This window comes from Sander vitreus, chromosome 13 (assembly GCF_031162955.1).
Source record: "Sander vitreus isolate 19-12246 chromosome 13, sanVit1, whole genome shotgun sequence".
NCBI classification, from domain to species: domain Eukaryota; kingdom Metazoa; phylum Chordata; class Actinopteri; order Perciformes; family Percidae; genus Sander; species Sander vitreus.
The window spans coordinates 26,340,642-26,358,205 of record NC_135867.1 but is presented as its reverse complement, the minus strand read 5'-3'; positions in this window follow the sequence as shown (position 1 = coordinate 26,358,205).

Genomic DNA, 17,564 nt, shown 5'->3' with positions numbered 1-17,564 from the left:
CCATATATACCCATTCTCTGGTATATAGTCCACATGTATGTGAGGATATAGTGTATGGAAATGGCAATGTGTTGAAACTCACTGTGAATGAAATGGATCTGTTGCTGGAAACGTAATAAAAACCCATTGATTGGGTAGACTAAACAGATTAAGCAGCTCTGTTATGTTCTGTGTATCAGGTTATGACTGCTGTCATAGTTACGTCCACTGTAGTCAGTATCAACGGAAATACATTAACCAGGATTGCTCACGTGCTGGATGTCCCTCACCTTCCGCTCTCTGTGTGTTGCCGTTCTCAAACTCTGTTCGCTTCGGGAAACAACAACAAACTTCGAGCTACTACACGCTGAAAATGTCAAGTTTTGAAGAACATTTGGATCGTGCAACAAGGCAGCCCTGCTTGGTTCTTTCTGGAAATTATTGTAAAGATTTACAAAGATTATGTTTAGGGCATTTCCTCTCTAACTGGGATGTTTTGGGGCCGAGTGGTGGGGATTTGTTATGGACGAAGTACACACGGAGATACACTGGTAACAGACAATGAGGTTTAACCATGTATCAGTATATAATTTAAATATCTCACGTTACTGTATTGTGTGAACAGTTAACTTCATTTAATATTACCAAAACAAGTTCCTTCCCGAGACTATTTAGCACAATTGTGATTGATTTAAAGAAATGCAAACAACCCAGAGTGTATTTTTCTCCTATCCTGGAATGTATGTGTAGTCTAGCAAGACCTTACTTACTGGTGGAGATAGGTCTGGCAATGTGAGACTATGTCCACTGCCAACTCTTAGAGTGGATATGGTACTGCACAATTTTAGTCTTATTGTGCTTACTTCTAAGTTTAGGTGTTGAGGCCCCTGCACATGGGAGTGTCAGACACTAAGTCTACAGTTATGTTAAACAATACATACCAAAAGGCATTTTGACAAACAGACAAGGGTCTGACGCAGAATTACATACATACACATACTTTATGCCTTCATTGTTTATCTTAAGGATATGGTAGCTTTGTTCAGTAAACTGAGATCTTGAAATATGGGGCTCCACCACGGCTACTATATGACGCTCTACCGCCACACTGCAAGAGGGGTCACACACCCCGAGGCCAACAACGGGATGTTTTTCGATAAACTAAGATTTCCTGTTGTCCACCGAGGTGCCAACGGATGCTTTTATTGGAGCCAAGTTTACGTTATGTGCTAGGAGGGAACTTCCCCTCTGCTGTTCAGAGTGAAGGTGAAGCAGCAACAGTGCTTTTCATGTCTGAGCTTCTAGTTGGCTTCTCAAAACAAAGTCGGCCAGCCTCAGCAGGGGCTATTCTGCACACTGACCACTGCAAGTTAGTCAGTCTGTGTCTGGATTTGAATGAGCAGTTGCCTGCATCCAAATGCAGAAATGACTACTAAAGTTGTGCTGTCAGGTTGTTGGAGTTTGCAGCTGGTGGATGGACACCCTGACACGTTTATCTGGAAATCCTAAAGTCTGGTCAGGTGTTTGGGCATCTCATCGTCACCCCAGCAGTGAGGTCGGTGTGGTAAAGTTTGGTCACAGGTCACACAGGACACAATGGGTCTCAGTTCATCTTAGTGATCCAATGAGTCTCTTAGATTTTGCACCAACAGCTGGTAAATCTAAAGTGTAAACACGATTTTTGGAATTAAATGTATAATTTTTAGTTTAGTAGTAGTAGAAGTAGTAGCTAGTAGTTGTAGTAGTAGGCTAGTAGTAGTGGTAGTTGTAGTAGTCTTCCTCCCTCATTGAAATATCCAGAATCTATTAATATACAAATATTGTTCATTTCAAGTTTCCACCTCACATTTGTGTAATTTGCTTACTGCAGTGGATCCCAGTTTTACTTTCAGACATACCCACCAGGGTTTTTCCTGCAGTGAGGAATTTTTGGAGGTTTTAGCCAGCACCAGTGTTGTAGTCAAGACCACCTAAACCAAGACCAAGTCATCACCAGACCAGAGTGTATTGAGACCAAGACAAGACCAAGACCAGACCAAACAACTTAAACATACAGCATACAACTAGCTAATATGTATGGCTAATATTCGCTAAATCCCTTTGGGTGAGGGGCAAAGAGATTTCTGGAGAGTTTTGGTACAAAGGCAGATTGATAACTTTAGCTAGCTTTCTTTGCTAGCATCACTTACACTTTCCTTTCTTTATGCTTCCTTACTTAGTGCAGATCAAAAATGTAGGTGGTCCCAGCTGTGTCGGTTAGCGCTACATTGCAGAATTTAAGCACTGCTGTGTGTTATCTTTTAGATGTTGTTTTGCAAATAATCTCTTTAAAAAAAATATAATAAATCAGATGTAATAAATCAAATGTTATGATCGACGATTTGGCTGACATCTCCCAGACAGCCAGAGCTCCTTCTCCTCTCACCTACATTCACTTTGGGGGAGCGTGTTAAGGGGGCGGGGAACGGGGGTCAACAGTTACACATTTCAAACTAGAAATGAGTCCAGTTATTGGTTGGTTGCATTTGAAGCAGGAAGTTTTACATCCAATCACAGTAATGATGTTAACACATAAATCAGGTGATACACAGACAATTTAGTGAAATCCTTGCAGTTGAGGTCTTTACCGGTCTTGAAATAAAATCCCGAGACCTCTTCATCTGAGACCGAGACAATACTGAGTAAAAATGTGGTTGATTCCAAGACAAGGCCGAGACCGTCAAAAAGTGGTCTCAAGACAGAGACAAATCTCAAGTACTACAACACTGGCCAGCGCCAAAGGACAATCAACAGTGCCGAAATTCTAAGAACTGAGAATACTGTTGAACAAGCAGAACATAAACTTGAATACTAGCAGAAATAACAGGAAAATGCATAGATTTCTGTCAAATAAGGTAACACGGACTCAATGTCTTTACTGTATGCAGAGTGATCATGTTTACTGTTGTGTGTAGTCGTATCCCCCCCCCCCCAGGCCCATTCTGAGTCACGAAAACCCCTGCCCACCCCTATCAGATGAACTCAAGTACCCCTTCATCAACACCACACCCATCAGGTTCCAAATGTGTTCATTTATCATTAACTGGATATTATTGAACACTATTAACACAATTTAACAATATTTTACAATATTGTTAGAGTATTTTTCCATACAATTAAACTGTAAATGTTTAGGTCCGTTTGGTTAAGTTAGCATTTGTATTATTGGTGGCAGAAGCTACACGTTTAGCTATTTTAACCGTTTAGCCAGTAGCTCTCTATTTCAACAGCATATTCATTACATTTAACTCTTTCAGACACTTACTTATCCATTACTTTTAGTTAGCTACTTGATTATTTTAAGCTACTTTTGAAGCATTTATTACTTTTAGCTAACTGTTTAAACTTCTCTGCCCGCTTGTTAACTACTTTTCACGCACTCTCAATTGCAACACATCAGCTTACTCAATATATGGATATACTTTTTCATTTTCTAATCAAATTGTTATTTAAATCTTTTGAAATTACTTGAGCTGGACCACAATATTTCCATCTACCCCCCGGTAACTGCAAAAGTACCCCCTAGGGTACTACGCAGTAGTACTGCTGTTTGATAATCACTAGCACCTAATTGGCTCCCAAACATAGATTGTAAAATAATTTTCAATTTCTACAAAAGTTTCAAACATCCTTAGCTATTTCTTCAAGCTGTTTACCTGTTACCGTCAATAGATCTCAGATATCGCTGACCTTGGACTGCACTGTGCGCTTGTTTTTATTTTGAATAAGTTCCACGAATTTGTGGAACAGGAAGAACCTTAAGTGAAGTTTGTATCAACTGAATGTTTAATTTGGCAGTGTGGCTTTTGAGTCATATGTATATCTCAGAGTATTATCAGACATCCTTTCATATAGCAGACTGCAGGCGGATGTCGAGTCGCTGTTTTCCAGGTATCCCAGGCAGGGATCCCCATCTGACTGACCAGGGCAGGTAGGACTGGGGGCCAAACTCTTGGAGGTTTCCCTCGATCAAGCTGTTGAAGGTGGAACAGTCCACAGAATCACAATGCAATCCCTGGGAAGCACTCCCCTGCTTCCTCTCATTAACACAGCTCTGCAATGGAAAATCCATCTGGCTCTATTCACTGTTTGTTTTCGGAAGCAAGCCGTGCCCTGTCTTTGTTCACACTGTCATGCACTTTTGGTGGTTCCAATCTTTTCTGTTTGTTTACTCCTCATGCAGTATATATGTAGGTATATAAGTATATACAAAAGTACTCTCTTGTCTCAGGTCAGTTCTGAGCACCGGGGCTTGTTTAGTCTAGACCAGGTAGCTCCAGTCAATGCATCTATGCCAATAACTCAGGCAAAGGGACTCATATGCTAGCTCAATGAAATATTGAGCTGATATTGACAATTTTAAAGCAGACGTCAGCCAGTTAGTGCTGTCCACTGTAAACTCTGGTGGATTTGTGAGGACTATGGTTAACTGCTCCTCAGATCTCTGCAGGGTAAATCCAGACAGCTAGCTAGACTATCTGTCCAATCGGAGTTTTCTGTTGCACGACTAAAACAACTTTTCAACATACACATGTTCAACCAAAACAAGTTCCTTCCCGAGGCTATTTTGCAGCGGCACCGTGGCTTAGCGATGACGACTGTGATTGGTTTAAAGAAATGCCAATAAACCAAAGCGGTTTTCTCCCATCTCAGAATGCTGTGTGGACTAGCCAGACCCTCCTCCGCAGTGCTGTGGAGAAAGGTCTGGCAAAGCGAGACTAACCACATTGTAACTTACCGAAGAAATTCTCATTTTATAATGCTCAGATAAATGAAAGTGTCCCTCAACAACACTAACCCTAATTATGGGGAACACTCAACCATGCCGTGTTTTTGGAACTTTCTTAGTTTAAATTTAATGAATTTAAAAGGGGGTTATTGAACTACATTATCAAATTGAGGTCCAGTCAGGGCCAGTGGCAGCATCATCAGACGTCTAACATATGTTATTCACTTAGTCTGGGTGGTTGAGGTGTGGCCCTGTCAGCCAACAGAACCGGTCATTATATGAGGTAATGAGGCTCTGACATGACCCTTCAGGGCAGGATTCAATAGAGAGAACCTCCTGTCCTCTCCCATGTCCAGTATACACTGTCTGTCAGGATGGCTGCCCACTTTAACCAAAACAATGGTGCACTTCGTCACTCCTGATGGGATATCCTGATTTATGTTATCTGAGTGTATCCATCAAGTGGATCTTTATTTAGCAATGAGGAGGTGCAAGGCCCTGGCTGCCAGTGCCTACTCAACTCCAGATCAGACCCAACAGACACGCCAACCTGTTTGTTTCGTTATCAACAGTCACATTCAATCATCGTTCCCAGGCCTTGGCCACAGACAGAGCGCAGGAAGTTCACCTTTGTTCATAGCAGAGACTGCAATCTAAAATAAACTTTGACAATATCTTAAATCATTTTTCGTTCTTAGAATGCATCAGCAAAACAAGCCTTTATTTCTTTAAATGTCGATACGTTTGATTTGTACTAAAAGTTATCCAGGGTGGATATAAATATTTTTGCTCAGGTCTTCGCTGGCCTGATGCCACTTACACTGTAAACATCCCAACCTGTTGAGTTATTTGTTTTCCTTTGTTTAAACTATTTTGACGTGTAGATAATAGTGAGAAAAAAACAGGGGGAGGCTTTGTTGCTCCTGAATGTCTGTATTTATACGAGCACATCCCCTGGCTTCATTACAGCAGGATGCTCAGCATCAACGCCAATCAACCAATGAGACAGCGGTAAAGAAGAGGATAGAACTCCTCTAAACTCCAGATGGTGAGCATCATAAAAGAAGCAAACCAAGTAACTTAGAATCAGAGAAATCCATCACTTTGCTTTTCTAGCCGTGCGTGGCTCTAAGGAGGGCAGTGTTGGTCCGTCAGTCTGCCTGTCTGTCTGTGGGTGCATGGTGGATGGATTACCATGAGGTCGCTTACACATAATCCGCGGCCAAACCGCGAGGTACGGCACAGAGCAGGAACGTTGTGGAATTGGTTGCGCCTTGAAAGGTCAGCGGCAATTAGGTCAATGTTGAAATAATTTGAACTTTGAGCGCAGCGCACGGAGGCAGTTCAGAGCAGTGCGTGGCGCCAAGGGTAGAAAACAAGGAAAACAATGGAACTGCCAGCGCAGAGCAGTTTTACCGCGGATCATGTGTAGGCGGCTTAACATTTTGTGATAGGGCCTGGGTTAGGGTTAGTGCGAAAGGGTTAAAGTGAAATATCTTGAGTATTCTTTGATGGATTCCCATGTAACGTGATATAGATACAGCATACATGTCCCAATCAGGATGAACTTTGATGTCCCTTCACTTGATTTATGGCCAAATGCTAACACGCTTAACCCTTATGTTGACTTCGGGTCAAATTGACCCGTTTTCAATTTTTGTTTTATATCAGAAAATATGGGACGTAGAAATAAGCGCTGAAGAAGTTTAGAAGAAAAATGTAACAATTTAAAACGTTGGAAAATGCAAAAACAAACTGAAAAAAGGTGTCAAAAACGTTTTTTTCAAGGTTAACGGGAAGACAACACAAGGGGTACCTGAAATGAGCCAATACTCACCAGTACTGCGTACCCGCACTTGATTTTTGTCCACATGAGTACTCTTACTTCTGATCGTTTTTGACAGTATTATTAATAGGCTGATATATAGACGGTATATAAAGTCTATGGCTGATATTTATACCAAATTAGGCTATATATCATGATTTATTGGGAAAAACAAATATATGTAAAATCAGACATTCCACACCCCCATAAAGCCCGGTGGAATGATCATTTGTTTCATAAGCACATTTTCAGACACTGCAACTTTTCAACTGTAAGATTGGCAGTCTAATCAGGCTCCATCGTCGACTACTCGGGTTTAGCCCTACAAGATATACGTATAAATATAAATATATCCAAGACACGTGATGATCATTTCATGCAACTGCTGAATTAAGGTACTTTTTGGCACTTTATTTGGTCCAATTCAGGAGCTGATGCTAAACAAAGACTGTAAACATGGTAAACTTTATATTATACCTGCTTGGCATCAGCGTGTGTATCTTTCTGATGTTAGCATTTAGTTTAAAGCACCACTGTGCCTACTTATAGTCTGACAGAGCAGCTGGCATGGCTGTAGACTGAAATTATTTTACATGTTGCAATGATGTTAACGCTACATTTTTAACCCACGGAGATTCATATTTACCCCAAAAATGGTTGCCAAGTTGAACAGGTACAGACCAGTACATGGAGGTACAGTACGCTCCATGATATTCATGTTAGCAGTCAATCTGTTTTTCCTCAGTATAGCCTCTTCTCATTGGTGAGTGCATTTTGTACAGCTCCCACAATAACTTCCACAAAAACAAGAGGTTAAAAATAGATGAGAGGGAAAAGAAAGAGGAGAGAGTGGGGATGACAGTGAGTGACTGTGCTGTCAGATCTTTTCATGGAAAACAGGGTGGACAAGCGGACATCCTTAAAGGCTGTGTATTTGTGAGGGAAGTGCATGGCCTGTCCTAGAGGCCTCACCTTTACTCTCTGGGAGGACTTTCTGTTGTTGTAACCACTAACACAAACATGGGCATAGCTGCCTCTAACAAAAAAAAAGGGTCAAGAGCCAATATTTTGATGTAATATATCTGCTTCATGCTACCAAATGTGAAAAATTCAAACATTTGGATTATTATAAAGTCTTGTTGTGCTGTTCTGTTCACTACAATCACAGCTCACTCCAAACAAATGCATGGATCTGTCAATCAATAGATCAATCAAGGACTTCTTGTTGTTTACGCTTGAAAGTGTTCCTGAATATTGTCCTGATGACGTTTATGCGTCTGCGAATGTTTGTGGCAGGGAACAAAGGTGATGCACCGTTTGTCCAATTAGGAGTAGCTCCGGTATTGGTGATGAAGCCTCCCCCGTGTTCTTTTGTCACGATCTCCACCACCTGCCAGCAAGTTGTCCGTTCCTACAGTTAACAACAAATTTATTGGCCCAGGCCAATTGCAAGAACGGAAACTGCTTTGCATGGCAAGGAATAAGTCTGGAGTTAAACAATGGTTCCTCTTGTGAAATATTGCAACAAGGTCTCACCTTTGGCTCCTTGTGCCTTCTCCCCCGGCTTATTTACGTAAGCAGGTTGTGTTCTGTACCCCCACCAGGAAGAGGTGTTGCAGGAAACCCAAATCTGCGGTAGGATTTAGAGTAAACTTTACGTTAGACCCCAAAAGAGAGCTTATCTGATCTCTCAAGCAGGTGAAAGAAAGGGTAAACACAAGTGTGACCTGTGCCCCAGAACCCACAGGGAGCCAAAGATTCACTTTACTGGATTTGATTGGACACCGTGTTGTTTCCTCATTGTTCAGACAGAGGCTATGCTGACCTACAGTCTAACCTGCCTATTGTGTTTTGATTCCAGCAATACCAATTATCACTAAACAGCTTCTAGACGCCCATTAAACGCTCAACAGCAACAGTTTATGACATGATGAACAGCATCATGAAGATTAAATGAATGTACCGGAAGAAATCATTGACACACTGTTGAACAATATGTACTGTTCCTAATGGCACAGATGTCTATCACGCTACCTAGAGCTATAACCTGTGGAAAAGACGACATTTTGGATTTAGGTAAAAGATTAAGGTAAAAATCTTTTACTCTTCCTCCTATATATATATATATATATATATATATATATATATATATATATATATATATATATATATATATATATATATATAGATATATACGTATATATATATGTATATATATATACGTATATATATATGTATATGTATATACGTATATATATATATGTATATAGTATACGTATATATGTATATATATATGTATACGTATATATATATACGTATATATATATATACATATATATATATATATATTTCAGAATATAAGATATTCATTTCTTTTTAATTTTGATTCCAGTGGTGGGAGAAGTATAATTTACTCGCACAAACACACTCGCTTTCAACAAATTAACTACAATTATTGTTAAGGAGGGTTCCGTTTTAGAGGTTAATTGCCATCGTCATGGGGCATCGGTCAGAATGCATTAGTGAGCCACAGAGAAGTTCAGTCCATTCAACATTCAACATTCAAGATTTATTTAACAAAAGGGGGTGAGGCAAATGATAATGGATAGCATAACAGACACACATGGGTTGGAGAATCTGGGAAGAAACAAATAGAAATTAGAACTTAACAAGGTCAATATTCTTTTTTTTTTTTAAGATTATTTTTGGGGGCTTTTTGCCTTTATTACAAGTGACAGTGGATAGACATGAAACAAAAGCCAATCAGTGGTGAGGTACAGGAAGTGAGGTAGGTGTGGAAAGCAAGTGCCAAAATAAGATAAGAAAATTAGGGATCTTAAATACAAGTATCAAAAGTAGCACTAGGCATCATGCTGAATGTCTACATTATATACTGTATATTACAGTGCTGTATTATGTGTGTAGGGTAGTCTCATTTACCGATCCTATAAACTAGAGGTTCCCAACCCCTTGTATTATTTGCTAAAAAGCTGCAAAGAAAACGTGTCAAAAACTGAATAATAACGAAATCACTTTCTAGTATTTTATAGGCTATTTGTGCAGTAATTACTTGAACTTGGGCAGCCTGTGCTGGGATTTTCCTTATTGCCCCTGGTTACGCCCCCGACAACAATATATTGATTTTGAACTTTTTGAAGTTGGTCATCATTATGTAAAAGTCTGGTTAGTTTGATTATTCCGGGCCCAGATCCTCAGCAACTCTTGAGTTCCAATAAAAATATGATTCACAAACAGACAATTCTTTAAAACATGTTAGAAATGTACTGATAAACATTAAATGAAGTACACAAAAAATATTTCTTGCGGCTGACAGTACAAAAGAAACTCTTATATCAGGAGTAGCAGAGTGTATTAGTGTGAGGTGTTTGAGCTTTCCAAGTGAGATGTGCCCGGATACATACTGTAATGCTACTTCTGCTACCTGATGCAACTTTTTAACAACAATTTTCATGTGAGTATTATTCATAACCAGTTCCAGACATCACAGTTTTTTCTTTGTAGTTCATTTTCATGTGGGTGAAAATAAAGAAAAGAGAATCCATAGAAACATTCGTCTTGCCGTCCAAGTTCAAACAATGCTCTAAACACCACCAAGCAAATGAGGTTATGACTGCAACATGAGGTTTCAGCAGCTTCTCTCACCCCCTCATGACCCCAGCCATCCTTCATCAGCACAGGGCTAAAGTTTGAGCCTAATGACTCCACATCCTCTCTGCCCTGCTGCTGACGGTGCGACACAAACGTGCCCTCACACACTTAACAATTGGTCCATTTGACCTTTGACGCATGTACCTACTCATCTATTTCACACCCATCGGTGCATCTGTACGAGCACGCCATGCGTTCTCCTGTCTGCGTCACACAGCAGGTCATAAGCATTGGCTGGTGTGGATCATGAAACCAGCTGAGGGCCAGTTGGGCACATACTGGCTCATCCTAACCCAGGAGGTGTTTACTGTCAAATGGAAGCTCAGTAGTGAAACCTGCAGGCTAGCAGAGGTATAGCATAACAAGGTAGGAACACTATACTGTAGTACAGTGGTTTTCAAAGTGGGGTCCGTGGACCCCCAGGGGTCCTTGAGGGGGTTCCCCAGCAAAAATGGGGAATCATTTATTTTCACTATAATTTCATCCATAAGTAACACAGTGACAGAATGCATGGCTGTTTTGGTCATAAAACATCTAGGATGAAATTTTATCAAATGGGGGTCCATGGTCTAATTTGTGTCAGTTTAGGGGTCCTTGACGTGAAAAACATGAGCCCACAAAGTAATGTATCCAACTTGAAGAATCCAAGGTATATTTGCTGATTACCTTTAGGCATATAATGATTAATAGTATATACCTTTTACTTTTGTACTTAAAAAAACACTTTTACCAATCCAGACAACAATAGTTAGTGGCATTGCCACCCTCTGGTGACTTTTGTTTGGCATTACAAGACCAAACTGCTCAGACCTTTAAACTAAAAAGGCAGGATGAGTGTATTCTAAAAAGCGCCTTTCAAACACAGAGGTCAGAGATTGAAAGTGCCTTACGTAAGGCCAAGAAATACATTAGAAACATTTAAAAATGCAAAATATAAAATTTAAATGAGATAAATAATATGAATACAAATGTAATAAAATATGAATTGATAATAATAGCTTATAAATGCAGTTACATTGCAGTAATACATTGTAAGTTGCCCTAAATTCATTAACCCAATTAACATCTCCATGATTGTTCTTACTTGTCTCCATAAACCTGATGGCTTCCTCCTTTTACAGCATGAATGCACTTGGACTTCAAGGTGTTTTCTGACTTATGAAGGCAAAAGTGTTCATTCCTGTTCCAGAGTCCAACTGCATCAATGCTATACAAAGAGGAAACCATCATGTTACATGAATGAACACACATTACTTTTGTTTGAACGGAATCAAAGTTTAGACATTTCTTCTATTTTTTTTCCTTAATGGTGATGGCTTCAGTCCCTAGTTTTGTCGAGACTTGTTTTTGCATCACAACACTGTCTAGCTCCTCTCTCAGAATTTCCATGCTTCACATTTAGATGCAAATGGTAACCAAACAGGCACACAAGAAGGTCACAAAGCCCTCTGATATGCTGGGTTTGTAGTTTTTGAATGGCAAAGTTGTTAAATCATGCACATTAGGAAATAGTGTTCTTGATTACTCCTGTAGTGGCCAAATGATGAAATTGTAATGCCCTTGAGATGGATTACTTGATGGCTCCTAATCATACACTGTAAAAAAAAAAAAAAAACTAAAAACAACCTCCAAATGCTTCTGTTTCCACCTCAGAAGGCATTCCTTTTTACATGGGTGCCATTTGGGTCTGGCAAGGAATGGGTGCTTCAAAAGTAGTGGAAGCCTTATCATTCTATCATGATACTGTATTTCCTATTATTTTCTATCATGATGCAAATATAGAGTCTCTAGGGCTTTGCTATCCAGCTTGTGTCATCTGCTTGATTTACAATTTGATACAGCGTAGAGTTGGGAGACATGAAGATGTATTCATAATAGACGATAGAAATTGGTTAACAGTCAGGTTTTTCTATACCGTTTATACAGAGGTACCCTATAATCTCTGGTTGTGCCAGGTCATTGTGGGCAATGTTGCAGATCAATGAGCAGGACTATTCCATGGAAATATTAGATTTACGTTAGCTAGCTTAGCAAACGACATAGCTCTAGGGATGGTAATGTTGTTCCGTCAGTCAGTCGGTTTAATCCACATGAAATTTCTCGACAATTATGGAATGGATTTCCATGAAATTTGGTTCAGATATTCATAATCCCCAAATGATAAATCCATCGGCTGACTTTTCCTCTGGTGCCATCAGGTTGACATTGTTGATGTTGAATAAAATGTCTCGACAACTATTAAATGAATTGTCTGGTGCCGACATTCATGTTCCTCTCAGGATGACTGTAATGACTTTGGTGATCCCTTAACGTTTCTTTTCATCTATCACCGTCATCCGGACAACATTTTATTTTTTCCAGTACCTAGTGCAAAACCATTGACAGTCCCATCAGCCTCAGCTGTACTTTGTGTTTAGTGCTAATCAGAGAAGTACTCACTTCCCATACTCAAGTAGAAGTACAGATACTTGTGTTAATAATACTCTGGATTTAACTTCTTTACTCAGATAAAAGTAACAAAGTTCAGGCTTGGAAATTTACTTTTACTAAGTATAAAAGTAAAAGTAGCCTTGTGAATGACAACCATTGTTTATGCAAAGCTACCTGGACCACACAAATGTTACTAGAGTGCAAGCTGAGAAACTTCAGTGGACATGGAGAAAAGGCTCTTTATATGCCATTGCCTACATTTTAAATGGATGTCTGCCAATAGGCCTAAAACATCACATGTATGATTATTGTGACAGAGACTGGGACTCCAGGTTAATACGATTCTGACTGAGTAGCAAGATAGGAACTCAGTTGTGATTCTGTGAGAATTCACAGATCCACATTTGCAAGTTGAAATCATTGTTGGAAATGCTTAAGTTGAAATCATTGTTGAAATTATACAAGCGACCACATCTATTCATCACAAACACTCCTGTGTGGCATATCTCAGGCAGGGTTTGAACACTCAGCTTCTACTTGTCAGTCAGTTAGTCGGTGTCCTTCCCCACTGGACCATCTCCAGGGTTGATAAACATAAAGAAACTACTTCATCTCCGTCAATCTGCAGACAAACTTAGTTTGTCTTTTCCTTCTGTTGCCCCCGATCTAACCCTAATATAATGTATTACATGTATCTATTGATAAAATAACCTGAACTCTACTCCACAGAGGTGAAGCGACTCCGTGTTGTTGAACCTTAATTGAAATATTGAGTTATTTTTTTCAGAGACCTGATAGCTGAGCTGGATGTGGATGTGACTGAGGCCACGCTGATGTTTTTAACCTGCGATATACGTACCTCTGGCCACATTTTTGCAGCGCCACAAACCCACCGGGTGGTACATTCTGCCACAGTTTTGAGAAACAAATGTCCACTGGAGGTGCTAAAGAGAAGAACTGTAATGTGAAATGTGCCCTGAAATGGGTTGTAGTTTGTATTCTGATGGAGTAGCAAGATATGAATTCAATTGTGATTCTGTGAGAATTCACAGATCCAGTTTCTGTTTTTTAATCTTCCCCTTAACATTTAAAGGAATCTACATGGATGTGTGTGTGCTCAAATATGGCTTCTGGAAAGAAAATAAAGGATACAATATGAATTACTAAGGGACTGTTCGTTATTTATTTAAGGAGCCACCAGAGGAGTTTTGGGACCTTCAGGCTAAAAAGACTTGACCCTCCCCTCGCCAGTAATAATTTTTCTATGACCCTCCAAAATGATTTGAAAAAGAGGCATGACCCTCCCCTTATGTGCTAGTTTGCGCTTAGCAAAGATGTACAGATGCCCTTTGATTTTTTACAGCCAAGACATACATGAGTTAACCTCTGAAATAAAACAATAAAACATTGAGACCATTCAGCAAAGGACACTGGGAAATAACCAATTCAACACTGGTTGCTATGGACTCGTCACTAGGCTTCCTCAGTCATTGTATATTTTAGCACATAGGTAAAGGTGCCGAAGCTGAACATTATATTCCAGCAGATTTTAAATTACATTGTAACAATTTAACAATTCGCCCTTATGAAATCTAATCACGGCTGTTTTGGAACGCAATAGACAGACGCTTAAATTCAACTAAAATGTAACGGTGAACAATCAGTGTTCGACCTACAGTCTGTTGAGACGCCTCTCCAAACTCACCATAAAACGCTAAGACACGTTGAGAAAAAAGATCTGTATTTTGCCCTAATCCAATGACACGAAAAAAAAGTAATCCACAGCGATCAGTAGATCACATTCACCAGCCAGCTCCAAACAGGTGAACGAGGCCTCTCCACTTCGCCGTTTAAACAGAGTGGAATAAACGTATACAAGTCCAAATCTACACAAAACCAATCAATTAGTAAGCTGACATCACATTTATATACATGGCATTTAGGAAACCTTTATTGCAACGTTGGCACGGCAAGATGTCCAGACTAGTGCAACAGTAACTTTCGTTTTTTGCGTCCTGCTGCTCCCATTGTCAGCCAGGTAATATTTTATTTACTAAAGCAGTATATGAAATCTGATGTATTATCTACCACCATTTAGTTGTTTTGTGTTATTTAAGATATTTATAAAATATCTGGTCATGCCAGATATAATTAATTATTCCACTCATTTTTTAAACAATGCAATTACCAGTTTCAGCCACCAGGGGGCAGTGCTCCCTCTGCCCCCCCAGCAAACTCATGGGTCAGACCCATCTGGTAGCAAAGGAGGGCCAGACTAAGAGCTACATGAAAAAATATGCACCAAACAAGCCACTTTGAAATGTTGCTTTTTTCATGAATACAAAAGTTTGGGTGACCCTCCCCTCAACAAAGAATAAAAAGACATGACCCTCTGCTATTTTCCTCCGGTGGTCCATTCCATAAATACAGAACGGTCCCTCAACAGACATTAATTCAGAAGTTCCCCATACTTTTAGAGTTACAACTAACAACAATTAGATGGCAGCAGCGTATAAGAAATGAACTGACGGATTGAGTGCTAATAATAATAAATGTAATATGTCAGGCTCACAATTCTATGGTGAATTCTTGAAAGCCAGCAGTTTGTGGTGTTTCGGTTGGCACAATTTGCAGCACATTCGCCAGGAGTCATTCTTGATAATAACGGTAACTCCACTGAAATTATTTGAAACAAAGTAACGAGCCAATTTTGTAAAATTTAAGGATTAGAAAGTACTGATATATTCGAATTAAAAATGGAGAAAAAGTAAAAAGTCGGCACAAAAATAAATAGTAAAGTAAAGTAAAAACATCTGAAAAATCTACTTGAGTACAGTAACAAAGTATTTGTACTTCGTTACTTCCCATCTCTGTTGCTAATTGGCAAGTGTTAGCATGCTAACAGGCTAAACTAAGATAATGAACATGGTAAACATTAAACCTCAGCATGTTGGCATTAGCATTTAGCTCAAAGCACTGCTGTGCTTATGTACAGCCTCGTTCGTCAGGTTATTTCCAGAAATCACATCTACATCAATATTGTGATAACATTTTTATCCATAGTTCCTACCCCTAATAATCAAATGTCAATCAAAGTGAACCCAAGTGGACATATAACCCAAGGACTTAATGTAGAATGAGACATTGCACAATACAACTTTCCTGAGTATTTTGTAGTAACAGACAACATGTACGTACAAACATAACTAGCCTGACGGCACCAATCTACACATTTTGCTTTGCTCAGTATGGGCTAGCAAGACTGAACAATCCACCTCCACCCAAGGCTGGGATCATTTCTTTGTTCAATTTTCACCACTGAACAAACAATGTATTTTGGACAACTCTGGAGTTTTTTTTGGAATCTTGTTCTATGGGCAGCTGTGGTGTGTCAATAGACCTGATGAAACTCAGAGAAGATGGCAACTATCTACCTCTTGTCTTACTGTTCTCAGGGAAGAGAGGTGTCTGGAGTCCAATCTGACACTTAGAAACAATCTGGCACGGTAGCTCCAGAGGTTATGGTGGGCATACTCTGCTTGAGCACGGCATTGGAAGTATGGGGTTGAAGTGAAAGGACAGAAAGCACCAATTGGCCCTGGGCTACACCCTGTAACCAAAACGATTTCATATTAAAAAAAGTGGAAGATATCCACTTGATTTATCTAACCCAGACTGCATAACTTTGGAATGTAGTTGTGCACAGAATAAAGCAACAAGACCTCCAAAGACCATACAACTATATAGGTAGTTTATTCCTACCTTCTAAAACGACCCATAGGAGCGTTTTATAATTCAGCGCCCCTAGAGGGGGCAGGAAAAATGACCCAAAGGAGCGTTTCATAAATCAGCGCCCCTAGAAATGGCAGGAAAAACGACCCAAAGGAGCATTTTCGGTCCTCATATCCAAACCAGAAAATGTAATGGTCGCAGTTTTAAACGTGTCGTTAACATTGTGAAATGACCGCAGTTTGGTTACGTTTAGGCACCAAAACTACTTAGTACAGAAAAAGATTATGGGTATCGCCACCTCCCACGGTGAGTAGGTACGCACCCCTAAACACCTGCGTAACTGTGTCTCTCACATTGTGGCTTAACGCTGAGAAAACAGAGCTGAACATGTCCTTGTTATGTTGGATAAACATATTATTGTAACCCTGAACGTTGGAGTAGACTACCGTGCCAGCTCATGTCAATGAAATGCATACAAAAACACATTTTAAGTGATACATTACCAAGATATGCATATAAATATATCCAAGACACATGATCATGTCATGCAACTGCAGAATTAGAGTACCGGCACTTTTTTTGGTCCAATTCAGGAACTGGGTTTGGATTAAAATCATATTATGGACCGGTTATGCATATGACGCAGTATACGCAGTTCCGATTGTCCCGTAATGAAAAAAAAATAACTAGCCATTTACTTTTATTTACAAATGGGACACGAAACCCGGTCTCCTGGGTGAAAATGCTGTGTTTGTTTGACCCATCCACCACCCCAGCCTTTAACCTTACTTGAAAGTTGCCGCTCTTACAGAAGAAACAGAGGAGACGCATGAAAACGATCGCTGCATCCGGTGTGAACAGACAGATTGGATTAAATGGGCGACGAAATGAAAATGGCTCCACTTCACGGCGCTTCACGGGCCAGTGTGTCTCTGGCGTGGGTCACCTTAATTCCTGCTTTGCTCTTGTCATAATTACTATGGCCGCTAGAGGGCGCTGCCACTATAAACGTTTATGAGTCGTAATTGCGGCATTAAAAAAAAGACTTATGTAGGCCACCAAAAGGAATGGTAAGCAAGAAAAATGTTTTCAATGCTCATAGGCACCTGACTGTTGTTTTAAGACAGACTTGAAAAATTCTTTGAAATCCTTTAAGTCCCA